The sequence below is a fragment of the Gossypium hirsutum genome, chromosome A08 (assembly GCF_007990345.1).
Source record: "Gossypium hirsutum isolate 1008001.06 chromosome A08, Gossypium_hirsutum_v2.1, whole genome shotgun sequence".
Classification (NCBI taxonomy): domain Eukaryota; kingdom Viridiplantae; phylum Streptophyta; class Magnoliopsida; order Malvales; family Malvaceae; genus Gossypium; species Gossypium hirsutum.
Window position 1 is genome coordinate 36,529,492 of NC_053431.1, and position 7,854 is coordinate 36,537,345.

Consider the following 7,854-nt stretch of genomic DNA (forward strand, 5'->3'; position numbering starts at 1 on the left):
GGATGAGATTGAAAGCTAAACAAAATTTTTGGGGGAAAATCAGAAAAGACAATAAGGTATGGGGTCGAATTGTAACGCATGAATGACAAGGAGGGATCAAATGGGCAATATTCCGTGTCCCTCCAAAACGTGCAGTTTCAATATGGACCAAGATGGGTCAAATGCAAAAGTTTTGGGGTAGAATTAAAAAGACAAAAAGAATGAATAGGGTTTGATTGAAAATAAGAAAAAATGAGGAAGGGCTCATTGCGTAAATAACCCGAAAAATCCAAAAACACGCGGATCACTTAACAGGATCGGGTCAAAACGCGGGCTGAAGGCTGAAATGCTGTCGTTTTGGCCACTGAAATCGGGGTTCCAAACGGCACCGTATAGAAAGGTTATAAAATCAAAATTTTGAAAAAAAAAAGAGATTATTTTATGCCATTAAAAAAAAAACAGAAAGCTATTCTCAGTTTCTCTCTATGGGCACAGCCCTAGGATTCGATTAGGGTCCATCGGCCGTCCACCGTTGATAGCGACGGTAACCGCCGTCAGTGGTGATCAGAGAGAAACCCGAAGCCTAAACTGAGCCCCTTTTTTACGTAGAATCAGTTTTAAAACCGAAAGATTTCAAAAACAAACGCCAAAACTCTTAAAAAGAAAAAAAAATATTGACTCTTGGCCTCCTCCGCCGTGACTTCAACCGGATCCCCTGGGATCCGACAGTCTTTGGACCAGAAAAGCGAACGCCGACAATCCCGAAACCAAACAATGGGTAAATATTCCTTTTTTTTTACGTATTTGCTTTCGAAAAAAGAATTCAAAATACAAAAAAAAAACCTGAATCACCTTTTAAGTTTTTTATATTTTGATTCTTCTCAATGTCTCTATTTTTGATTGCTTTGTATGCGTAAAAAAATTACAATGATCATTGTGGCTTTTATAGCCATGAAAGAAAAATACAAATTTTTGTTTATTTTTTCGTGGCTATTGCCTATTTCCTGCTGTTGTCCTCTATTTTCATCTGATTTGCAGGTACAAGGCTAGCTGTGTCGTACGAAGGAGGCGACATGGTGTGCAGTGGTGCGTGGAGGCCGTACGGAGGCTGGGTTGCCGTGCACTTAAGGGTTGGGGCTAGGGTTTCTGTTCGGCTAAACCTAGGTTTAGGTTTTGGGCCACTAGGCCTGGTTTATTTCATTCGGGTATTGGGCCATTGTAAATGGGTCTGAATTTCGGGCTTGTTTTTATCTTTAGTTTGGGTTCTTTTTAATTTGGGTTATGTTTTTGTAATTGGGCCAATATTTGGTAATTGGTTCTTCGTATTTATTTGATTTAGACTTCTTGATTTGGGCTCGAGAAGAATAGGCCTGCTACAATATGTATTATATTATTAATAAAAATAATAAGAAAAATACATACCATGTGCAATTTTATCTAATTGTTTCGGTGCATATTTTTGGATTATTTTTTTAATATTTAACATATGCTCTTTATCATTATTTGTTACTCCTTGACCGAGTTCATCATCTGAATTTGAATATGCATTATTAAGATTACCAATCTCTCTTTCTTCCATGTACTGTTTAAAGTATGGATCATCTCAATTCCACCTATGATTAAAGTTATGAAACATGTAACATATTAGTACAATTCAATCTTGTTATTTTTTATGATATACTAAGATGATGTTGCTGATATGAATTTTTTTTTAAATAGCAAATATCTTCTCAATCACATTCTGAAATCTTGAATGTCTCAAATTAAAGGGTTCATGAGTTGTTTATGATTCTTTTGTTGGTACCATTCTCTCAAATGGTTTCGTGCCCCACGATATGATGCAAGAAAACCTTTTTGTATTTGTATAATTAGCATTGACCCTATAATGTTTGGGTTCATAGTCGAAAATGTTTGTAGCTTTAATTATAAAAAAATATATAAACTTAATTGGAGAAAGACTTATACTAGGTTATATCCATTTTATAATACATAGATTAAATAAAAATAATATAGAATTATAGTATATAACTTTCATAAAAAAAAAGTTTTATGTCGAATAAATTTCATAGCATTTATTATAAATAATATAATTTTTTTCCATAATTTTAGAAAGTTATCTTTTATAAATAAATTATGATAAAAAACTATAATTTTTTTATGAAAAACTATATTATTTTTATAATATATAGCATGGGCACATAAATAACTAATGTTCATACTTATTAGTCATAAGATTTTAATTATAATGTAAATTAATTTAAAACTTTTTAGCTATAACTTTAGAAATTTTTTTTGTTTAAATAATATAAATTTTTTTATAATTTTATAAATTATATAAATTATTTTTATAATATAATATTTTAGGATCTATAATATAATAAATTTCTTGCCATTATCATCTCAAACACTAATACATGTTCATATTTATAATGTAATTTTTATAGCTTGTATATATTAAAAAAAATAGAACATTGAGTGTAATTACTTGTGTAATTTTTTAATTGCCTCCCTCTCCTAATAATTGAAAAATGTAATTGGGTGCTCAAATTGCACTCATTTTGGTGGGACCCACTAATTACATTGGTTACCCTAGCATATCATACTTATATAATTATTTGACACCCAAATTTAATTACTAAGTGACTTTCTAAACACTACCATAATAAAAGCGTTAATTTATCTTATAATACATTTAAATTTGAGTTGATGAAATATTAGAAGAAGTTTTGTCCATTATTAACTTAATTAGTGCATATAGTATTTTACACTTTTATTTTTTCCGCACCCGATTAAATAAAGAATAAAGTGAAGAAAATAAGAATAGAAAGAATTAAAAATGTAAATATTATGTGGAAAAATTCCTCAAAAGAGGATAAAAATCACAGAAAAAAGGAGATTTCAATATAATAAAGAAGAGTTGTAACGACCCAAAAGATAGTGGAGTTACAAGTAGTGGTTTCGAAATGTTGTTTTCTGATGATAGAATTTGTGAATATTATTTATTAATATTTACGAGGGTATTGCAACATTAGATTGAGGTTTGGCCTAGTAATTTTAATTATTTAAAAAGTTAAACAATGTACAAATGTATCGATTCTAAAGTTAGTAGTTTTGAAAATTGAGGTAACAGGACCTTGTTTCCATAAAATGAACTAGTAAATATTTTTATTAAATACTTACGGAGTTATGTTAGAAATAAATTGAATTTCGGCTAGGTAATTTCGTTGATTTAGTGATTAATTTAAGTATGGGACTAAATCGCGTAAGAGTCAAAAGTTGAATTATAATTAAATCTTAAAATAAAACATAATTAGGGGACTCATAAGGCTATTAAACCATTGGTTTAATGAAAGTGGACGGTAATGAATGGTTTTATAAAAGAAAATGTAATAAAATTAATAAATAAAACAAAACATAAAGTTATAAAATAAAATTAAAAGAATAAAAAAATAAATTAAAGATTATAAACATAAGTGGGAAGTAAGAGAAAGGATATTTCTCTTCATTTTTCTCAAAGCTTTCGAAGGTAGGAGAAGAAAAACCTCACCAACGTCCAAGGGTCAAGTTTTAATTGGTTAGTGAATTTAGTATTTTTTCTTATAATTTTTATGTTTTCGAAATCCTGATACTACAAATTAGTTGACCCATGTTGTAATTTTTATTATTTTTAAATTTTGAGGATGTTACATTAGATGAATGGTTGATGTTTGAGGTGTTATTTTAATAGATTTTAAGATTAGATGTGAAACAGGACTAATTTGTAAAGTTAATTCATGATTTTGTATAATATGGACCAAATTGTGAAAATTTTGAAATCTAGAGTAGAAATGAGAATTAGGGAAATTTAGAGTTAATTTGATATTAAAATTTAGGATTAAATGTGGATATTAAATTAGTCCCGACTTTAGGGACTAAATTGAATAAAGTGTAAAAATTGTATAAAATAGCAATTAAATATGAAATTGTTTGTGTATTAATGATATGTATGGTTTATTTATTTCTGCGGCTAACGTTGACTCAAATTTCTCGAAAAAGAAGGGAAAAGACAAGGCCATCGACGAATAGCTCGGAGATTACAATTTGTATTTTTATAATCTAAACTATTTAAAACAACCGCTTTAATACATTACATTATTTGGTAAGTATATATATATAAGGTGAGTTATTCCCTTGAAATAATTTCATGAGATGTGGATTTGATATGAAAATGAGATGATTGGATCCACGTGTCCGAGTCCGAGTTACGTTAATAGGGGAAATAAACGGTAAACTCGAGATCACAATGCTATTGAATAGAAAATGTGATAGAATGAAGTGAAATATAGAATGAAATGTGAATTGGGAACTATAGTAGTGAATAGATATGTATTTAACGAATGATGTTTAATTAAGTTTGAAATGAATTGAACTATGATTGAGATAATATTGCATAGCATTTTTTTTAAATTTGAACATATAATTGTATTGTATATTACTTTTATGTTTGGATTATAGAAATACTACTTAGTTATACTTAGCGTTCGATTTTTTTCGTGCGTAGGTTAGGTACTTATCGGTTCTATAGTCTACTCAACATCCAACAACCATTCCTAACTCAACTGTTGGTGAAGTGTTCTTTCGATCTTGACATGTTCCTAGGATGGTCTAGATATATATAATGTTCATTTTGTGTCTTGATGGTATTTGAGTTCTAAGTTTGTAATTGTGGAGTAATTTGGTGATATGCATGTTGATTAGATAGTTGAGTTGTATGCTTTATAAATGAAATTGAATGCTTAGTTGTTCATGTTGAGGCACCTTAATGACTTAATGGCTAATTATTTAAGTTGGTTGATCTTAAGAATATATATTTTTGGCTTAGATTTTGACATATATTGAATTGAGTTGTACATGGATAAGATGTTTAGATGATTATTTGTATGCCTTTAATTATGTCTAGGTATATCAATTGTGTTTAGGTATGTTTTGGGCATAAAATGGACCTTGTAAAGAGAGATTTTACCATTTTTGAATTTAGGTATCGATATTTTGGCATACAGTATCGATACTTGACCATATGAATAGTTTTAAAAAAACAAAATACCAAAATGGTATCAGTTTTTATTTGAGTATTGATACTTTTTCATAAAGTATCGATACCATAAAATAATTATCGATACAATTGTTTTAGAAAGAAAACATAATCATAAATTGGTATCAATTTTCATGAAGGTATAGATACCAATTAGAGATTTTTAATATTAATTTTTAAGCTTTGAAATTTTCTAGTTTAACCCTATTTCAAGCTCGAATTTCATAGTTAAGTCCATGTAGATTTTAAAATTTTTATTATGTTTGATTATATGTGATTTGATGATAAATAATTGAAATCTTGTTTAGTAAAGTATTTGTTGATTTTTGGATATTTTCGTGGCATCTCATTACCCGGGTTCGACGACCGGGCCAAGTAAGGGGTCTTACAAGAGTACAAAAGATAGGGAAAATTAAAAGAAAATCTGAAGCCCCACAAGAAAAACCCTTCGAAACAAAGAACAAAATTCTCTCAATCTAAATATTTTTGTTATGTAAAACCCAGAGTAACTAAGGCCTATTTATAGGTTTAAATTTGTAGCATATATGACTACAATAACTCTAGGTTAATTAAAGTTTAAGTGGGAAACTAAAAACAGAGTTTATCTAAGAGAAGAAAAGCCAAAATAAACTTTGGTCAAAATAAGAGGCATTCTCCCACAAATCTCCATATTGAATCATATTTGGTTCAACTTCCTTCCCGAGCATTGATATGAGCTTAATTGATTCTTTGTTAGATAATTACCAAGTCTAAGCAATGCTCGAACTTTGAAACTAGAAGACTCTTTGTCAACATGTCGGTCCCTTGAATGATCACCTCTTAAAAAAATGATAAGGAATATCTCTGTGTTTCGTTCTCTCGTGATGCATTTGATCTTCGGTGAGATGTATAGCATTTTAACTATCACAATATACGAAAACTTCCCATTTTTCACTTAACAATTCATTAAATAAACCCCTTAACCAAATTACTTCTTTACTGTTTCTAAAATTGCCGTGTATTCTAATTCAGTAGTCGACAAAGCCACTGTAGCTTGAAGTGCCACTTTCCAACTAATGACACAATTCCCAAAAGTAAATAGGTAACTTGTGAGAGACCTTTGATCTAAGTCTCCTACATAATTAGAATCAACATATCTGACTAAACCCTTTTGAGTTCTTCAAACTCTAAGCACATGTTAGAAGTATCCTATAAATATTTGAAACTCCATTTAACTACATGCTAGTGTAACTTACCAGGATTGACCATGTATCGGCTAACAACACTAACAACATGTGAAATATCGAGACGAGTGCATACCATTGCATACATCAAACTTCCAAATGTGCTTGAATAAGGTACTTTCGACATCTACCTTTCATTTTCTTCATCTATGGAGAATCTGAAACTGAGAGTTAAAGTGCGCAACTAAATGAGTATTTACTAGTTTTGTATCTTGAATCTCAAATTGCTCAAGGATCTTCTTTGATGTACCTTTGTTGCGATAAAAAACAATTTCCCACAATGTCTATCTCTCAAAATTTCCATCCCCAAAATTTTCTTTGCATCCTTCATCTCTAACTTAGTGTTAAGCATGGACTTAAGACGATCAATTTCAAATGGATTCTTAGCGAAATTAACATATCATCAACATAAAGTAACAAATATATAAAATAACCATCATCAAGACATTGTAGATAAACAGAATTGTCATACTTACTTTGAGAAAAACCAATAGTCAACATGAATGAATCAAACTTTTATACCACTACCGAGGAGACTGTTTCAAACAATACAAAGAATTTTGTAAGAGACAAACATGATCTTCTTTACCTTTAATTTGAAGTATTCTGATTGTTGCATGTAGATGTGCTCTCCAAGGTCACCATGAAGGAAAGTAATCTTTGTAACAGCCTGATTTAGACCCTAGTCGGAACGGTGGTTTCGGGACCACGAATCCGGGTTAGAAAAATATTTAAAAAATTATTTTCTGTGTTTATTATGTGTGAATTTATATTTGTGAAATTTTCGTGATTTAATTCTGTCGTTTGAGTGCCCGATTAAATAAAAGGACTTAATTGTGTAAAATGAAAATTTGATGGTTATTTTTAAAAGGGCCGAATAGTGGTTGTTCTTGTAGCACCCCAAACCCGGCCCAGACGTTATGACCGGATCTGACATGCCACATCGAAGCATTCAAAACATTTTATATTGTTGATCCAGAAAAACTTACTTAGTGTTTTAAAAGATAATTTCATTATAGGTTAAAGTGAATGGAAGCTGTGCGCCAGGTAGGAAACCAGAAAAGAGGTGGTGAGTCCATCGGACTTGCTTAAGTACCAAGCTCCCTTCGGATCCAATCCTAGACATGCATACCGCCATTGCCACACCTTAACGTCAGGGATATTTCTAGGAAACCGATTTGATTAAGTCATTTTGTAACGCCCCCACGCCCGAGACCGTCGCCGGAGTCGAGTATGAGGTGTTACTAAGCTTAGTTTAACATTTTTAGAACTTTGGATTATTTGTTTCTACATTCACAGCTTTTAAGCTACTTGCGTCACAGTCACAAGAAAAATCATATCACGAGTTACGAAACTCGAAATCAAGATTCGTAAATTTTCCCTAAATCTAGACTCATATACCTATGTACTAATTGTTTTATAAAATTTTTGGTTAGGCCAATTAGTACAGTTTATTAGTTAAAGTTACCCCTGTTTCAGGACTTGACTGGTCTGACCTCTGTTTACTACAAACCACATTTCTCTCTGTAAAAAAAATCATATGACTATGAGGTTTCTTTCTCCTAAAACTAGACTCAATAA

General features: G+C 30.7%; 1 long non-coding RNA gene across 1 annotated transcript; it reads left to right on the forward strand.

The window, feature by feature from the left end:
* Window positions 1-413: 413 nt before the first annotated feature.
* LOC107897006 (uncharacterized) lies at window positions 414-1,420 on the forward strand. The gene is made up of 2 exons (XR_001683997.2): window positions 414-757; window positions 1,018-1,420. It is a non-coding gene; the product is annotated as an uncharacterized lncRNA (long non-coding RNA).
* Window positions 1,421-7,854: the final 6,434 nt, after the last annotated feature.